Genomic DNA, 20487 nt, shown 5'->3' on the forward strand with positions numbered 1-20487 from the left:
GGCAGCTTCAGTATACAGAACTGCTTCTTCATGTGAGGGGCAAACCTCAGAAAAAAGTGCTTTATCAACATCAAAACTGCAGGGTTGGGTATAATGCATTCCAGGATAACTGAGATGGGGGCAGAGGTCAAGGTTAACCAAGAGGTTGGCTGACCATGCCTGAAAATACAGACTTATGGATATGTCATCCCAGACAGTGTGTGTGTTCAGCATTCAGTAAAATATTTTCCCAACAGGCTGTGCAAAGCTCAAACATCGCTCTCTGAACCTGTGCAGCATTCTCATGTGAGTGACCAAGACTGGTCACATACAGGGATGGATAACCTGTTGTCCAAAGTATAGTTTCAAGTGTGGGTCCTTCAGAGAACACCAAAAAGGCAGGGAAGCAATGAAGGGCCAGAGGTGGATCAGGAGTCAGGAAGAAGTCATAACTGCACCCAGTAAGTGATAATGTAAGGCTGTGCCAGGCTCCCCACATCTGTAGAGGGACAGCAGGCACTCCTGGGCAGCACTAGTAGAAGTCAACAATGGATAAAAAGTATGCCTGAGAGGAGGACAGCACCCACACTGAGTGGCTTGCTTGCTATAGAGCAGGGTCACACTGTGGTCCTCAGATCTCTTGTGCCTTCTGCCTTCATACATGTGTATGTTGGCGTCTTTTAGAACTCCTCTTTAGAACAACTCTTTAGAAGCATGGGGACAAATACCAACAGCTGTGTCTTTTGATAAACCATCTCCTGGAAAACTCCATTGTTGAGACCGAGCCCAAATCAGCAGTCTTAGCTGGGCCGGGCTCTAGGCTTCTAGACACCTTCCAGATGGCTGGGGATGTGGAAGGGAGTCAAGCATGCTGGGCTGCCCAGATGTCTCTTTGGCAGGCTGTGACTCCTTAGAACTCTGCGTGAAAAGAGCAAACAGGGCTCTTGCTGATTTGATCAGAACAGGGTTTTAGGAAGAGTATGTTTAGTAAGCAATGAGGCCCTCCTAGGGCCCCTGAACTATGGGGAATCAGATCATGGTCCACACATACAGGCAGTAGCCTGAGGGTCTCTAGTGGGGACAAGCTATGAATGCACTTGAGTGTCATGTCCTGCATCAGTCTCAGACAGCTTCCAGTCTCCAGCTCCTGGACCTATGGTTCTGGAATCTTTGGCTCTGGAATTCAATACTGTCAGTAGAGAACTCTCCGTACCTGACTCATTGTATCTCCAGCTCCTAATGAGAAGTTGATACAGAGCCTTGGCCTGATGGAGTTTGGAATAGGAGCCCACTTAGCACTGGGATGCAGAAGTGAAAGGTCACACTGTAAGTTGTTATATGGTGATGTCCCTGACAGCAACCCCAAGCGAGAGGTGGGAAATTCCCTAGATAGATAAAAGACCATTGTGCTGGTTAATTTCTTGCTTCAAATTTATTCACTGGGTCCCAGGGTGCCAAAGTATTTGCTTTCATGCTATCTCTCTAAATGTGATCATGGTGATCTCTAGACAGAGTCTAGCTGATGTCTCCCATTTGACCTTGTCCTGTGCACTGAGGGCCTGAGGAGAGGAATACTGCAGGAAGCATCCACCTTCCTCTCCCCAGTGTCCCCAAGGTGGGACACTGCCACTGTCTTCTCTTACCCTTGGCTTAGCATGGAGCTCAGGCCACCTCTTTTGGGTCTTCAAGCTGCCCACCATGGAGCCAGTCTCCTCTCTGTCTGAGGTCACATGACAAACACCCTGCACTATATCTTTCTATATAGACAAAGAGAAGTAGATACACAGGGAAGCAAGTGGACAATGGACTTTTTTAAATATAAAATCCACTCTTAACAGCCATTCCTGTTACTGATGAAATCAATAATTCCCCTAATGCACGATATTTAAATGTTATCTTAAAATATTCATATTTTAACCATAAAACATTTTATTCATGTTCCCATCTTCTAGAAATGGAGTCAATAGAAATAGTTTCAATCTCAAAATTCTAGCTCTGTTTTTATAAACACTGAAAGCCATTACTGAGTAAAAGAAAGCTGTTAAGCGTTTTAAATGATTTTTCAAGGTAGTGAAATGGGATCTGCTCATTCCCAGGCAAATCAGATAGCCTCGTCCAGGTAAAGCACCATGGTTGGCATTTAAATGCCCTTGCCGGATGACTCAGGCTGAGGGAAGCATTTCTGTTGGTGCCCTTCTCCATCGCGGAGGTGCATTCACCTCATCCCCATCAGATACCCAAAGGTTACAGGGAAGTGTTACCAAGAGCTGTAGTGTTTCTATACGGAGGGAATTTCCAGGCACCCCGATACAAGGGATTCCCTGAGCAGGTGGAATGGCTCCCAGGTGGAGGCTCTTCCAGAGCTGTCATGACAAGGTCCTGTCACGTTTCATTTCACAAGAGGATCCTTCACGCTCCTCTCACCTGCCATCAAGAGAGGCATTTGTTTGTTTGTTTTGCTGTTTGTTATTTTTTGCAGCAAATGGAGACTATTACAGAGATCAACACTGATAAAAATATGGAGACTGAGTATCTGTGGGGTTCCCCTTCAGTTCAGGAGAGGCTGGACATTTGGAGAGCTTGGGGACTATTAAAAAAAAAACCTACTGGGACTTCTGAAGTAAAGATGACTGGGTTATTTGGGTTATTGCATTATGAGAGCTTTTGGGGGGCAAGGAGTGGAATGCTAGGGTTTGAATCTGAAATGTCGATCATAGGGTCATGTTTTTATAATTTAGTCCGCAGCTTATGGAGCATATGGAGCAGTGAAAGCTTTAGAAGATGGGACATGCCTGGCAAAAGTAAGTCACCATGGGTAGGCTTTGGAGGATCACAGCTGGCTTCAGTTCCAATCTGCTTCCTCTGCTTCTTGCCCACCACCATGTGAGGCATCTCTGCCACACAATCACTGTGAAAGGAACTAAGATGTTCCTGCCTTATCTTTCCTGGCAAAATGGACAGAAGTCCTGCTAAAGCCAGGAGCCCGCCGAAAACTTTCCCTCCGGGTCCTAGTTTGCTTTTCATCACTGTGATTTGCCATGACCAAAACCTACCCAAGGGAGGGAAGGGCTTGTTTGGCTTACGTTTCCATTCCATAGTCCTTCATGGTGGGAAGTCGGTGTAGGAACTCAGGCCAGGAACTGAAGCAGAGGCCACAGAGGAACACTGCTTACTAGCTTGTTCACTGGCTCGCAGTTGGTCAGTCATCTTTCTTTAACCTCTGAGGACCACCCAGAGGTGACATTACACACAGTGGGTTGCCCCACCACCACACAACAAAAGTCAAGGAAATGCCCCCAAAGACTTGCCTACAAGACAATCTAATGGAAGCATTTTCTTAATTGAAATTGCTTTCTTCCTGGACACCTGGTTTACATTGTGCTGACAAAGACCCACCACCCAGCACTTCCTTTCATGTTCCTTCTGTCCGACACTTTGGCCACTGTAATGCTAACGTGACATGACAATAACCAGCCACACTAAAACCTCAGGGTCTGAGAGTGCTTAGAACTAGGGAGTTCCACAGATCCTGGGGCAGTTCCACATAGGCAAAGGTTCCTTCTGTGGGGGAACGGGATGTGAAGAAGCAGAGGGGATGGGTGTTTGTCCCTCCCACGAGGCATGAGTGAGGATTTACCAACTGCACAAGCCATCTTTTCTTGTGGGTCATCCATGGTGACCTATGAACATCTCCAAGCTTATTTTATGAGTCAGAAAACTGAGGTTTGGGGTTATAGGTTTGGCTCGTGACAGAGCTGCCTAACTTCAGAGCGTTCATCCTTTTCCTCCTCACTCATCAGCTCCTTTCAAAAGATGCCAGGCCCCAATCTGCCACGCTGTCCACACAACCCACTGTGGTGGCCACCATTTGAAAGGACTTACTGCTGCGTGTGTCTGTGGGTGAGTTGTTGGAAGTACACATGTGTGTGTTGTGTGTGTGTGCGTGTGTGTGCGTGTGTGTGTGTGTGTGTGTGTGTGTGTGTGTGAGAGAGAGAGAGAGAGAGAGAGAGAGAGAGAGAGAGAGCCCTGGACAGTATTTCACTCCCCGAGAACCCCCTATTGCTCCTCATCTTCTATAAATCTTTCACAGCGAGCACTCTTTGGCCTGATTTCCTACTGACAAAAACAAAGGCAAACTGCTTCCCTCCAGAAATTGTATCTTTTGTATTTTGTGTCCAGACTCAGAGCTGAATCCTTCAATTACGCAGCTCTGCAGACTTGGGCTTGGGATGTCTGGCCACATCTCATTAAGTCTCCCTGGAACATCTACGACCTCTGCCACCGAGTGTCCGTGGCACCGACAGGATCCTCACTGAAAAGCAGCCCATTTGACTATGAGGTATATTGCATATGTGGGGATGTAGTCGGATACACATAAACACAGGGGGAAGGAAAGGCACATACATTGAAAGCTTAGAAAAATGTATAGTTATTAGGAGATTTTGGAAAATTGGTGGTATCTGCTTAATAATCTCTGAGGTAGCAGCCGAGAAGAATGCAGCTCCAGCTGCCTGCAGCTAATGTTATTCATTGCAGCCCTTATCAGCCCCCAGGCAGCATGCATAAGTTTCTCTTCCATGCTAACCTAAGAAGGGAGATTCCTAACCCCAAGGGGCCCACGTGGAAGAGGGGAGCAGAAGACTTTCATAAATGAGCAGAGAGCTGGGAGCATTACTGAGGCCATGTCATCCCAGATCCTAATTGGGAGGCTGTCTGTAAAAAGTAATCCACGCTAGAGGCAACTAACGCAAAAGGGAGAAGCTTTGCATAACGCCATGCTTTGGCAGCTGGTTTCTGGCCAGATGCTCTGTCATTTCACTCTCTACAGGAACTGTGTGCCCTGGGGCAGGACCCAGCCAAAGGAAACGATCATCCTGGGTGGCCAGCCTCAGTCCAGTAAGGTCCATGGGGCAAATCCTTTTCACCCTGATGACACTTTAAATACCCCATATGCCCAAATAGAGCATACTCATGTATTCATATACATAACCACACATATACAAACAACCATGTATACATGTAAATATAAACATATGTGCATACCCAAGTGAATACACACAACCAAACACACTCAGCTACACACACACACTGTATCTATACCCATTCATGTGCGTGTATACATAGGTACCTGCCCATACATGAATACACATATTTGCATTTAGAAATGCAGACATTTTACACCCACAAACACTTTATGTACACATACATATGTACATAAACATATATACACAAATGAACATATACATACATAATGACAAACATACTTATAGATACACACACATATACCCATTCATGTATGTGTACATACATGGACATGCCTGCACATATGCACATCACACACACACACATATAATCTCTTCTCAAGGTTATAAGTCCCAGTGATGCATACTGCTTCATATAAACTAGGATTTGGGGCCCATAAATAGCAATAAATTCTTATCTCAATTTATCTTTCAACAATGAGTGGTTAAAGAAATGTTACTCTCTCCACTACAGCTTAAAGTAAACCTTGGATCCTCTCCTATGTCACTAGAGTTGCGAACTGTCTGCCTGTCCAAAGACCCAAGCAGATTGGTGGCTAATTGGCTCAGCTCTGCATGCTCCTGGCCTGGCTGGATTTATCATGATTTTCTTCACTCTGCATGTCTGTGGGGCAGACACAATTAGGAAAGGCTGTCAAATCCATGATGACCTCATCAAGCCCAGGGAAAGAGCCCCTTCTGTTCCTTTAGGATAAGGGCGTGGTACAGTGATGTCACAGCCCCTTTCCCTGGCGGTACCGTCAGTCCCTTGCCATTATTCACCTCTTCCTAGAAGGCTGCTCTGCAGTTTTCCCCACTTATCTCCTCCTACCTCCTCCATTTAGTCACAAAACCTCTTTTAGAAAACTCTTGTGAGGATGTGTGGGCTCTTCTCCTCCCTCAAATCCTCTGATGGAACTCCCTGGTTGCCATGCTACTTGAGCCTCCCCATGTCCTCTATAGCTGTTTCTCTTGTAGCTGGACACTGTCCGTGCGTGTGGTCCATCCTGGACACCTCCCAAGATCTCTACCCCATTCTCCAGTGCCACTCCTGTCTGTGACCAATTATGCTTTCACCATTGACAAACCTCTAATTCTCAGGAGGCTTCAATGACTTAAAAAAAATATACTAGTGACAGCAAAACTGAGAGAAATGGACATAGGTTGGATTTCCCACGCTACCCTGACTGCACCCACATGCCGCCACCACCACCATCATCAATATACACACTACAGCTGTGCATCTGTTACTTTTTCACCCCAAGTTCCTAATCTGTATTGGGTTTTAATCTTGGTGAGCATGCAGTTTATGGGTGTTGATGAATATGGAATGGCTTAGGTTGTCTTTACCAGGTCTTAAGGGAGAACGTCATGCCTGAAAGTCAAAATTCTCTGCCTATTCTCCCTGCCTCTCCAGCCCCTGAAATGTATGGCTTTTTCTTTTAGTATTATTATTTTTAATTTATATTTATTTTTATTAGATTTTTTTAAAAAAAATACCAATCCAAATTCCCATTCCCTCCACACACACTCCCACCCCACCCCCTCTAGTCCTAATAGAGGGGTAAGGCACTTTGCTTGTGGAAGGTCCAAGGCTCTTCCTACTGCATATAGGCTGAGCAAGGTATCCATCCAAAAAGAATAGGATCCCAAAAAGCCAGTACATGCAGTAGAGATAAATCCCAGTGCCACTGCCAGTGGCCCCTCAGTCTGCCCCAGCCACACAACTGTCAACCACATTCAGAGGGTCTAGTTTGGTCCTATGCTTGTTCCTTTCCAGTCCAGCTGAAGTTGGTGAGCTCCCATTAGCTCAGGTAAACTGTTTCAGTGAATGAACCCTTCATGGTCTTTCTCAGAAAATTGGAAATCAACCTACCTCAGGATCCAGCAATACCACTCTTGGAAATATACCCAAAAGATGCTCAATCATACTACAAAGGCCTTTTTTCAACTATGTTCATAGCAACATTATTTGTAATGTTAGAACCTGGAAACAACCTAGATGTCCCTCAACTGAAGAATGAATAAAGAATGTGTAGCACATTTACACATTAGAGTACTACTCAGCAGTAAAAAAACAATGACATCTTGAATTTTGCATGCAAATGGATGGAATTAGAAAACACTATCCTGAGTGAGGTAATCCAGACCCAAAAAAATGAATGTAGTATATACTCACTCATAAGTGGATACTAGCCATAAACGAAGGACATTGAGTCTGTACTTCATGATCCTAGAGAAGCTAAGTAATAAGGTGAACTCAAAAAAAAAAAAACATATATAGACCCATCTGGAAACAGACAAGAATACCTGACAAAATCGGGAGCATGGGGGCAGGGGCGGTGGGTAGAAAGAAGGGGAAGAGGAGGGGAGAAGGGGAGGGTTGAGGAGAACTTGAGGGAATGGGGTAGTCGAGATGGAGGAAGGACAGATATGAGAGCAAGGAAAGAGATATCTTGATTGAGGGAGCCATTACGTATGGATGGCTTTTTCAGCCTCTGATACATCTATGAGTTCCTTAGAGCATCTTGGTGCTGGAATCAGTGTGCAGGCAGCCTGTTCACAGTGCCTCTTCTGACAAGTTTCCCCTGCGCCTCTCCGTGCCTCACCAGCTCCCTCCCCTCTTTCAGCATGTATGTTCTGTCTGGATGTGCAGCTTATGGACCCCTCAGCTGCCGAAGAACACCCAGGAGGCTACAAGTTTAGGCAATTAGTAATAAAGTTGTGCAGGGCTTTGTGTCGCTGTCAGTACCAACTCTTCTTACACTTCCAATAGCCAGAAATCAACATTAGAGAAGCCTGCACCTTACTCTAAAAGGTGAGGGTTTATGGAAAGTTTTAGAAGTTTGAGGGTCACACCCAATTGCAATAGCCCATTGGTTGGATTACAGAACACCTCCCACTTCTTTGATATTGCCTTTTATCTCATTTGCTAGGCAATCTCATATGACAGGGGATTTGTTGGGAAGAATGTAAACTGGGCAGGTGTGAACGTGAAGAGCGGTGTGCTCACTCTGCTGCATGTAGTTCTCCACAGCTACCTGTGTCTGCTGCGTGTAGTTCTCCACAGCTACCTGTGTCTGCTGCGTGTAGTTCTCCACGGCTACCTGTGTCTGCTGCGTGTAGTTCTCCACGGCTACCTGTGTCTGCTGCGTGTAGTTCTCCACGGCTACCTGTGTCTGCTGCGTGTAGTTCTCCACGGCTACCTGTGTCTGCTGCGTGTAGTTCTCCACAGCTACCTGTGTCTGCTGTGTGTAGTTCTCCACGGCTACCTGTGTCTGCTGCGTGTAGTTCTCCACGGCTACCTGTGTCTGCTGCGTGTAGTTCTCCACGGCTACCTGTGTCTGCTGCGTGTAGTTCTCCACGGCTACCTGTGTCTGCTGCGTGTAGTTCTCCACAGCTACCTGTGTCTGCTGTGTGTAGTTCTCCACGGCTACCTGTGTCTGCTGCGTGTAGTTCTCCACAGCTACCTGTGTCTGCTGCGTGTAGTTCTCCACAGCTACCTGTGTCTGCTGCGTGTAGTTCTCCACGGCTACCTGTGTCTGCTGCGTGTAGTTCTCCACAGCTACCTGTGTCTGCTGCGTGTAGTTCTCCACAGCTACCTGTGTCTGCTGCGTGTAGTTCTCCACAGCTACCTGTGTCTGCTGCGTGTAGTTCTCCACAGCTACCTGTGTCTGCTGCGTGTAGTTCTCCACAGCTACCTGTGTCTGCTGTGTGTAGTTCTCCACGGCTACCTGTGTCTGCCGCGTGTAGTTCTCCATGGCTACCTGTGTCTGCTACGTGTAGTTCTCCATGGCTACCTGTGTCTGCTGCGTGTAGTTCTCCACAGCTACCTGTGTCTGCTACGTGTAGTTCTCCACAGCTACCTGTGTCTGCTACGTGTAGTTCTCCACAGCTACCTGTGTCTGCTGTGTGTAGTTCTCCACAGCTACCTGTGTCTGCTGCGTGTAGTTCTCCACAGCTACCTGTGTCTGCTACGTGTAGTTCTCCATGGCTACCTGTGTCTGCTGCGTGTAGTTCTCCACAGCTACCTGTGTCTGCTGTGTGTAGTTCTCCACAGCTACCTGTGTCTGCTGCGTGTAGTTCTCCACAGCTACCTGTGTCTGCTACGTGTAGTTCTCCATGGCTACCTGTGTCTGCTGCGTGTAGTTCTCCACAGCTACCTGTGTCTGCTACGTGTAGTTCTCCACGGCTACCTGTGTCTGCTGCGTGTAGTTCTCCACAGCTACCTGTTTCTGCTGTGTGTAGTTCTCCACAGCTACCTGTGTCTGCTACGTGTAGTTCTCCATGGCTACCTGTGTCTGCTACGTGTAGTTCTCCACGGCTACCTGTGTCTGCTGCGTGTAGTTCTCCATGGCTACCTGTGTCTGCTGTGTGTAGTTCTCCACAGCTACCTGTGTCTGCTACGTGTAGTTCTCCACAGCTACCTGTGTCTGCTACGTGTAGTTCTCCACAGCTACCTGTGTCTGCTACGTGTAGTTCTCCATGGCTACCTGTGTCTGCTGCGTGTAGTTCTCCACAGCTACCTGTGTCTGCTGCGTGTAGTTCTCCACAGCTACCTGTCTACTGCGTGTAGTTCTCCACGGCTACCTGTGTCTGCTGCGTGTAGTTCTCCACGGCTACCTGTGTCTGCTGCGTGTAGTTCTCCACGGCTACCTGTGTCTGCTGCGTGTAGTTCTCCACGGCTACCTGTGTCTGCTGCGTGTAGTTCTCCACAGCTACCTGTTTCTGCTGTGTGTAGTTCTCCACAGCTACCTGTGTCTGCTACGTGTAGTTCTCCACGGCTACCTGTGTCTGCTGCGTGTAGTTCTCCACAGCTACCTGTGTCTGCTGCGTGTAGTTCTCCACAGCTACCTGTGTCTGCTACGTGTAGTTCTCCACAGCTACCTGTGTCTGCTGCGTGTAGTTCTCCACAGCTACCTGTGTCTGCTGCGTGTAGTTCTCCATGGCTACCTGTGTCTGCTGCGTGTAGTTCTCCACAGCTACCTGTGTCTGCTGCGTGTAGTTCTCCACGGCTACCTGTGTCTGCTGCGTGTAGTTCTCCACGGCTACCTGTGTCTGCTGCGTGTAGTTCTCCATGGCTACCTGTGTCTGCTGCGTGTAGTTCTCCACGGCTACCTGTGTCTGCTACGTGTAGTTCTCCACGGCTACCTGTGTCTGCCGCGTGTAGTTCTCCATGGCTACCTGTGTCTGCCGCGTGTAGTTCTCCATGGCTACCTGTGTCTGCTGTGTGTAGTTCTCCACGGCTACCTGTGTCTGCTGCGTGTAGTTCTCCACAGCTACCTGTGTCTGCTGCGTGTAGTTCTCCACAGCTACCTGTGTCTGCTGCGTGTAGTTCTCCACGGCTACCTGTGTCTGCTGCGTGTAGTTCTTCATAGCTACCTGTGTCTGCTGTTTGTAGTTCTCCACAGCTACCTGTGTCTGCTGTTTGTAGTTCTCCACAGCTACCTGTGTCTGCTGCGTGTAGTTCTCCACGGCTACCTGTGTCTGCTGCGTGTAGTTCTCCACGGCTACCTGTGTCTGCTGCGTGTAGTTCTCCACAGCTACCTGTGTCTGCTGTGTGTAGTTCTCCATGGCTACCTGTGTCTGCTGCGTGTAGTTCTCCACAGCTACCTGTGTCTGCTACGTGTAGTTCTCCATGGCTACCTGTGTCTGCTGCGTGTAGTTCTCCACGGCTACCTGTGTCTGCTGCGTGTAGTTCTCCACGGCTACCTGTGTCTGCTGCGTGTAGTTCTCCATGGCTACCTGTGTCTGCTGCGTGTAGTTCTCCACGGCTACCTGTGTCTGCTGTGTGTAGTTCTCCACGGCTACCTGTGTCTGCTGTGTGTAGTTCTCCACAGCTACCTGTGTCCTCTGACACCATCGGCCTCTTAAAAGTCTCTCAGGCATTACGGTCTCTCTGGTTTCTCAGCTGGTCTTTTCCTAATGGTGTCTGTGACCTGTTAGCTGTGATAGGTACTTGGCATGTTGTGGGGCCAGCAGTAAAATAACATTTAACCCATTGGCAATCACACAGGAGCAAGGGGGAAGCAGGCTGAGTCATCTGCTGTCTACTCTTGATGTCACTAAGATCTCCAGGTGCAGAGGCAGCAGACCGGATCAATTAGAGAAATGGTGATTGGAGCTGAATGTGAGAATGTGATTAATTATACAATTTGAGTGTTTGGGTTTTAATTATACGAAGATCACATCATATACCCAGGGCATTGGAAGGGTCACCAACAGAAGGTTTCCAAGTAGGACAGGGCCACTCAGCCTCTGTCTGTGTCTGCATCATCTCTCTTACAGCATGCTGAATTCTGAACTCACCCCACTCGGGTCACACAAGCCTCTATGACCTGCAGGTGCAGAGGCCATACTCTCCTGCCTCTGAGAAAGTGTGGATGCCCCATCCCACAGCTGAGTGGAGAGCAGCGAGTGCAGCTCCTGGCTTAGGAAGTATCCCTATGTAACCTGTGCTATCCTTGCCGCCCCTGTCTGAATGGTGGCGGTGTCCCCGTCCTAATGGATCTAGGGTCTGGCTGATATAGAGTAACATGCCATTGCATTTTCACTGACCTCGGGTTACTCTAGCTCCAGCCAGTCATATTAGCACCCTTCAATGTGGACCAGGTTAACACCAAGTGATTAGTGTCCAGCGCATGTCTTGAATCCTGGGTTAATAGACATTTGTTCTGTGGGAGGTATCTTTTCCTTTTCTGTCTTCCCAACATGTCCTCCTGAGTACAGTCAGTGCACAGCCTAGGTTCGATCCAGCATCACTGGAGAGCAAGTGTGCCTGGCAATGAGTTGTTGCCACACTGTCTGGGGTCTCCACGCGAGGGTTTCCACTCAGTGCGATGAGCAGAGCATGCCTGTGCTAGAGGTCTGTGTGCCATTCTCAATTCCACGCTACCACTCCTAATACCTAAGCAGCCTTGCCAACCCACTGGCTTCTAGAATGGCCACCTAGAGCCCTAACAAGGTTGAGTCAGTGTTAGCAGAGGGGAGAATAGAGGGTCACCATGCCCAGAGTAGAGGACCACAGTGAGCCATGCAGAGAGAAGGCCATGAGACCCAGAGCAGACAGTCATGGTGCCTAGAGCAGAGATTCATTGTCTCCAGAGCAGCAGGTCACAGTTGCCAGAGCAATCTGTGATGCTGTGGAACTCAGGAAATCAGCATAAGTGCAGGGTCCTGGTCCTAGGCTGTGCTCAGTGCAGAAAAGAGTTCAGGTGAGCAGCACGCTCACTCTCTCAAGGGCAGAGTGATGTTCTCAGTTCCTACCCCCACATGTGCCCATCCCCCAATCCCATTACTGTTTCCTGAGCCCGAGCCTGAGAAACACATACAAGTCTCAGCCTGATCTCAGACGGCGTCATGTCCTCCTTTTATCCTCTCTCGTCAGTTTCTTTCTTCCCACCCAGACTTCTAACCGCCTGCTTTGCTGGGCTCCCCAAGTCCTTGACTCCCAGATCTGACTCCTCTTTGCAGCAGGTGTTATCTTGGGTACCCACCTTAGTCCCAGAATTCAGTACTCTGTCTCTCAGAGTAAGTGACTGAACTTGGTGCCCATGGCCAGCATCCACACGTGGAACTCTGGTCAGCTGATGGGTGCAGAAGCTTCTATTGTGTTTGCAGCAAACTTAGGCATTAATGTTTCCACATTTCTATTCCATTTCCACCACCCCTGCAGTACCTGTGAAAGCTTGCCCAGAATACACAACAAAAAATGCTGCTTCTATCCTCAGATATAAAACCCAAACGTTTTTCTGCTCTCTGTGGCCGTGGTTCGGGATCTTGGAGTTCAATCTTCCCTAAAGACATAAAGATAGCTATTAGCAACTGGAATCATTGTCTAAGTTTAGAGGAACCTGGAGACCATCTCCAAGCTGCATTTGGAATCCTCAGCATCCACAAGAGCTTCCTAGATATGGGCAGAACAAGCGCAGAAGCTTTCCCAATGTAATATGTGATTATATCTGCATTGTTCTTTCAAATATGGTGCTCAGCTTGCAACAGGGGATATGGGGCTGTTGTCTCAAGGATGTTTGCTGATGTGGCTTTATAGAGAAACAACATTCATAAATAATAATCACCAGTTTTGTTGATTTTCCCGCATCCTAATAAATTAAAGGAAGCAATTGACAGCCCCATCGATTTGTACTTCAAGCCATATTTTCAAGATAGCAGGTCAGCGTCGATTTCCCTCCCGCTCCTAGGCTCACCCAGCTGTGGCGCACCCATTCACTTTGCTGTGTTCACAGGGAGAAATGAAGCCATTAGCTCCCTACGATCACAGTCACAATTCACGTCCCGCAGATTGCACACTACAACAGGCAGACACGTATGTATCACTATCCAAAGATTCGAGACAATGGCATTTATAGACATGTGTACCTTTAGGATAATATAAAGACACATAGCACCCTTTACATCTCAGAACACTCTAAATATGATGAGCCTTGCAAGAATCACCCTCACTAAATCTGCCTGTTGTGCCTCAGAGTTCAATTTTAGTAAACAGATATCCAGGTCCTGATGGTATTTCTTCTGCCGCAAAGCAGTACACCAGCAATTATAGACAGTTAAGTCTTATCCAATCAGTATTAGTCATAAGTTGATAACAAAAAAGTGATAAATATTAATTGCTAATTCAATCAGTGTGTGCCTAGAAGTTTTCTGAGCCCAGCACTCTAGTCATTGGCTGGAAATTGAGAATGCCTGGGTCATGACAACATGAGTCCAGTCCCATGGTGGCTGCTACAGGACCAACCTCCCCATCACGGTGAGGCCTCTGTCTCCCTGCCTGACTGGACCAGGCATATGGAATCAGTGTCACAAGCTGGTCAGTTCATTTATTGAATATCTACCTGGCCAGATTCTGCTTTCACCCATTTTGATTACAGTCATGTATACCTTTGAACATTTTTACTGAAATTTAGGGATTTGATTTTGTCATATGGCCTCCACCATCTGAGCTTCTAAGAGTGTTTTGGGAAGTGCTTGCAACCTCCTACAGGAATACAGAAAGTCAAAGTTCTCAGTAACTCTGCTCTGCCATGTATGGGGATCCATTTCTGAGCACCTGTAAAATCCAGGACTGAGTCTGAGACAATCTTAAAAGCATCAAGGCTCTGTTACTGACCTCCAGCCTCAGCAGCAGCATCCTGCCTATCTTCAGGACCGTCTGAGTTGTTTTGCCATCTCCAAGGTGTTTTCTGGAGAGCCTCTCTCCTGGTTCTATATCTCATATGTTGACTCAGCCCTGTGGGGTCAGAGGGAGTGCAGGACCCCCTTGCAGAATGGGATGAGTACAGACGTAGGGGAGATGAGGCCGGTAGGAAAAAATGGGAGGACCTCGGCATCTGGGAGCACGTCTGCTCGGTCATTTTATAACTGCTTTCGCGGCTTTGAAATTGAAAATCACTAATCCAGTGATGCACACAGAAGCTGATTTCCATGTTTGAGAGATGGTGGTGACTATGAGGTGCCAAGTGTTCCTTGACTGTCTTCTTTCTTGAAGTAGCCAGCTGTTGGAGACCCCCAATTTGGTCACGAAGGGAAGAAGGTGCCCTCTCCAAGGTCATTTTCATGTGCTCATGAGGAGCCTTTGGGTGTTTCCAAATCCAATTTTGATGTTTGGAGTCAAAACAATCATTTTTAACATCCTGGTCTACAGAGCAAGTTCCAGGCCAGGCTCCAAAGCTACAGAGAAACTCTATCTCACAAAAACAGAAACAAAAAAAAAAAAAAGAAAAAACACAGAACAAACAAACATAAACAACACAAACACAAAACTAGAGCAACACAGGGTCCCATGAGGGAACTCCAGGTCACAGCTTAGAATCAGGACCCCGAGGCTCATCTTTGCTCATTTTTCATTTTCAGAAAATCCAAAATGATACAACTCAAGATTCTTAAGGCAATCATGGTTGCAAAGTCTTTCTCACCATATGAGGTAACATGTTCATTTGATGTGGACAAATTGGAGTGTAGGAGGTTGTTTATCAACAAAACACAGTGCCTCATCCCAGGTAGGCTCTGGAGTTCAAAGACTGCATCTGGCAGACTCATTGTCTTGAGCTCGGCAGCTGCCCTGGCCAACGAGAATCTGGAGATGGAGGCTGGATTAAGTTAATGGGTGGAAGGATGAGAGGATGGATGGTGGGCGGGTAGATGGATGGAGGTGTGAGTGGGCAGGTGAACAGAGGGAAGAACTTCTGCTGTATTAAATGTCCATTCGGGAACCTCCAAGGTCATCTAATTACACCTCATCAGTTGAGTGGGATTTATTTTGGGCTCTAAATTATCAAGTAAGTCATTCTGTCTCACAGGCTAAGGCTAAACAGGACTGGCGTGCTAGCCTTTCCCACTCTCAGCCCCTGATAAGTACAGTATAAAGACGTTATACTGTAGGAATGGGGAACAAGTTCTGAGTCTGGTGCTCTAAGAGACAACTAGCTCTTCCCTTGGAGACACCCAGAGCACAGAGACCAGCCTGCTGCTCGGGAACTTTACTAACAGGCTATCTCCATGTGTACCACAAACTCAGAATTCCACTTGCCAAGCTTGTTGGTTGTTGCTGCTTTTGCTTTCCTGTTTGTTTTGAGAAAAATATCAGACTGATCAGAGTGCATACCCATCGAATCCTGCCTGTTGCCAACACCAACCCCCATCTGTGAAACAGCCCCTCTTGGCAGTCTTTGCAGACAGAGAGACAGTAAAGAAACACTTCTGGGTTGTTTGGTTATTTTACTTGTGTTTCCTCACTTTGAAATTGAAAATTAATAACCCACTGATGCACACCCACACAAGATGGCTTTCTGTCTGAATGGTGGCAGTGGTGGCAAGCCATCTCAGACTCCTAGAACCGTCTCCTTCTCTGGCCAGCTGAAAGTCACGATTGCCCTGGGCCTGTGGCTAAAGCTCAGGGTGCTACACTTGCCCTCAAAGGTACAATGGGAATGACTTCAGAACCACTGCTCTGACACTTGTGGCAGAGCCTGTGCCAATAGAACTTATAAATTCCAAGCTGAGATTTTTGAAGTTCAGTTTGAACGTCTTGAGTCTGAGATATATAGCAAGTACTTGTGATCTAGAAGTTAATTGACAATAAAACTTTGTTAAGCCCTCAGTGGACTTTAGTCCCCTGTCTGTTGACCTCTTTGAAGTGTTCATTCCATTTGAATGGGCTTTGCCACCTTACTGAATGATATTTCAAGGACATTTGTTCCCACAAATGCATTTGACCCTGCAGACAATCTTGGTAGATGAACCCACCTATGGAGCCCTACCAGCTTGTCTCTACCATGAAAACTGGCATTATTAAGATGCAAGTACTGTCTCAATGTTGACAGGGCAGCAGAGGCTGCCTTAGTAGACACAAAGAATACAATGACCCAAAAGCACGGGCAAGTGTTCCCACACAGTCTGTGGAGGTTGGAAACAGAGACCATCTGTCCTAGATTGTGGGATGGGGAACTGTTTGCTTATAACCCAAGTCCCCTTTCCGATCAACACTCACACTTAAACAACCTTGTTTACCAAATAGCTAACGGGGAGCCTGGTTTCCCTGTGCAGTACCAGAGATGGAAGCCAGTTGGAGACCTTGAGAACTGAGCCCCGGGACAGGCACCCTTTAGGGAGGAGGGGACAACCCACTAGAGATGGAGCCATTAGAAGCCAGGTGAGCCGGCAAGCTCATTAAGGATGACATTTGAGAGGAGCCAGCCTCGACCCAAGCAAAGAGCAGCGTGGTAGGCGTTATTTTCTTGGCCTCAGAAAAAGAAGGGGCCTCAGCAGTGGAAGCAGAAACATGACTTTTAGAGACCCCTGGCTAATGAGGCCTCGTAATTCTTTGTGCTTGGATTTCCTCCTCAGTCTCCTCTGCGAGAACCAGCCTTCACAATCGCTAGACCTGGAGGCCAGGTTTCACTGTGGGTCAGCTTCTGCAATACACTTTTCATGTGTGGGGTTGGCTTTTCAAGGGAACTAAATGGAAGTCTGATGAAGCTGTCGGATGTGTCACACAGTTAGGAAAGGCCCAGCGGTGAATTCTGCCTTTCCTGTCCTTCATCCTCGTGGCTCCGCTCCATGTCCTGCAGTCAAAGTTCTGGCGGGTCAAAGCCGAGAAGCCCAAAGGAACTCCCAGAGTAAGATGCTGTAGGAAGGTTGGCTGTCCCCTCTCAGATTTTATGCTGACATTCTGAGGCACGGGTATATAATATCTCTAAAAGTTAGGTGCAAATGCTAGCGAAGTGAGCATAAGGATGGAGCTGTCGGCTGGGCGGTGGTGGCGCACACATTTAATCCCAGCACTTACTTGGTAGGCAGAGGCAGGTGGATCTCTGTGAGTTTGAGGCCATCCTGGTCTACAGGGCTAGTTCTAGGACAGTCATAGCTACACACACACACCCACACACACACACACACACACACACACACACACGATGAGCCTGTTGTTTTCACGTGAAGCACCTTGCAGAGAGAGCATCCTTTTCAGCAGAGCAAATACATAGCGCGTGTTCCTGATGAGACGATGGTTAAGGGCTCAGGCCATGCTGCCTCGCCTTTCCCAGGACCCGGTTCTCCCTGCTTCTTGAGTATCTCCACTTATGAGTCTATGGAGGTTTAAATCAGCAGAGGATTAGAGATGGAGCTTCACAGTTTATCACAGTCCTAACCACCCCCATATCCACTAGTCAGGGGATCAATAGCTCAGAGTCTCCTGTCATGTAAAGGAGAGAGGTTCTTGTCAAGGCTAAGTAAGATGACAGAGGTGCCTAGCTATGTATCCCTCATGCATGACTTCACTCAATTCTTGCAGTGTGAGAGCTGCAGGTGGTCTTGGCCCAGTTTACAGGTTGGAAGATTCCCAAGAGCAGAGTCGCCTTTTCCGGTAGACATCCCTAGTACATGGCAGGGCTGGGCTCTTCCTCCTCTCTGTTGTCCTCCTCTCTGTTGGACAGCCTTCAACAAAGAGAGACATTGCCTTTTGTCATATATGCAGGGTCCTCTGCGGGGTCCCTTGGCTCTACCACAAGCTTTTCCCTGTGTGCTATGATTCCTATTGACAGTGGGTCTTTCTCAGACAACCACTTGGTGGCTGCTGAGCTCAGAGACTTGCCTATCTGGAATCCAAGAGCTAATTGTTTCTGAAGCCTCCCTGGACAGAAAGAACACACTCATACACTCTGTCTCTCTCTGGTGTCTTTCTTTAGAAGGCCTCAGGGGACACTTAGCTTTAATGTGCTAATACTCATTGTCAGAGGAGGAAAGAAGAGTGAACGTTACTCATGCCTTTTTCATGGCCGCCACCTCTCTTGTGCAATGGGACCTTTAGCACAGTACTCTCGGTCGCTCCCTCTCTCCAGCAAGCTCAAGGCTCTGCTCTCTGGTCCAGGCCTGGCTCTCCTGCCACCTCACTGCCTCTTGTACATACAAGAGTTACAAGAGCAACACACTTTCCAGTCTAACTCAAAGGTTCTCCCAGCATAGACAAACTTCTGAGTGCAGACAACAGGCTGTCTCCTGGAGCTAAGAGGAAATTCTCAGAAGTAGCCTCTTTGTGCAATATAGCAGAAGCAGTGAGTGTGTGGGGGGGGGAAGGGGGTCTACTCTGATTGGCTCCGTTGATGGCAATTTGACGGGTCAATTGTCATTAGCTGGGCTTCACCCCATGACATCCAAGAGAGCTCAGTCGTCCTACAGAGGACCAGACACAGATGCATGCAAGGTGTGGCAAGAGGCTATCTAGGCCAACGGACTAAATGTGGGGCCGGGGTACTCAGTATGGCAGGATAAGGGGGAAGAGTAGGGTCCTAAGGATCATGACTCACTGAAAGGGACAGTCAAGGAGATACCCTTCACGATGCCAGGGAGTCCTGCTGGTCACTGAGTAGGGTGGAGATACCCTGCACTGTGCCAGGGAGTCCTACTGGTCATTGAGGAGGGTAGAGATACCCTGTACTATGCCAGGGAATCCTGATGGTCACTGAGTAGGGAGGAGAATCTGTATTTAACTTGATTAGGCCTCAGGTGTGAAGATATAGCCATGTGTCTCCAAGGTATTTCTGAGTAAATGTCATCAGAATCCATTCATTCATATACTAAGTTAAGATGGCCTCCCCAGGGAGGGTGGGCTTCAATTCACTGAGGGTCTGAGTAGAACTAAAATACTTACATCCAGAGTAAGGGACCACACTCTTGCCTAGTGCTTTTGAGTTGGAATGTTAGTGTCCCCCGATTCCAAGTGAGTCTACACTGAGCTTGTAACTCTAGGTACTGAGGGATGCAGCAGCCTCTGTATATTTGCCCAGGACCTGACCATAAAGTAAGTGTGTGTGTGTGTGTGTGTGTGTGTGTGTGTGTGTGTGTGTGTGTGTGTGTGTGTATGTACGTCTGCACATGTGCATGTTACTTACTGTGTACCTCAAGATGCCCTAATAACAAGGGGTCCTGTATAAGCCTTGCTTTTATGACCACGACCAACTGAAAATGCTAAGTGTTTTCTGAGCAAAGGACTCAAAACTGAAAAGCTCTTTCCTGTAGAAATTCTGTCCTGCCTGCCAAGATTTTAGCCTAGTCTAGCAGGGATGGTCAGGATCCTGGAAGCCAGTGGAAAGGAACTGTGTTGGGGATCCTTTGGGGAGGGGGATCATGATTTTGCAGAGCTAAGGTTCTGGGTCATGTGATCTGTGACTGCACCACTGAGGAGCTGGAGCTGGCTCCTTGGGGGTCTTGGGTCCTTTGCACTCGGGCTTGTGTGAATCCCAGCCTTCTACATCTTGCTGGCCCTCTGATGTCTGTGTGTCCTCTTAAACACACACCCTGCAGGAATGTGGATTGGCACGGTTTCTGGCTGATCTCTTCACACTCTATGTCAACTCTCTGAAGCTTCTCAGCAGGTGTGTGGCTGCTGATCACTGTAAGTCTGGGACAGCTCAGCCACAGATAATTCCTGACTATTGAGTCACTCTTAATATTGATCTCAGCCTACTAATGACTCTTTAAATCCATATCAAACACTCCTGGTGAGGAGTGGACAGGCTGAGAAAGAGATGGCTTGTTCTAATTCCAAGTGATGATGATCACAGGATGTGGTCCTGTTAACCTGCCAGTGTGGAGTAGATCGGAGGAAAACTGAGAGCGCCACGCTGCCATTTGTAGGAACACATGCCTTTGTTTTTGCTGTTGGAGCAACAAAATTTTGCAGAAGACTGTGTCTTGGCAAACACGCCATGGACTTCAGAAAGAACATCTCTAGGCCAGTTGCGGTGCAATGGAAACCAATCAGGAAGAGGACAAAGCTCCTTGCAGAGACAGTCACAAACAGGTCACCTGCTAGATGGTGCATAGCTGTTCTTCCTGAGGTCCTAGGAAGACCCACTTAACACCTGTGAGTACAACAAGCTAGACACCAGGAGCCCCTCAGCATGGTCTAGACACTACTCCAGGTGTACGCTATGCCTGACAAGGCAGTGGGTGGCTTAGAGGCGACCACTGT

The sequence above is a fragment of the Microtus pennsylvanicus genome, chromosome 5 (assembly GCF_037038515.1).
Source record: "Microtus pennsylvanicus isolate mMicPen1 chromosome 5, mMicPen1.hap1, whole genome shotgun sequence".
Lineage (NCBI taxonomy): Eukaryota > Metazoa > Chordata > Mammalia > Rodentia > Cricetidae > Microtus > Microtus pennsylvanicus.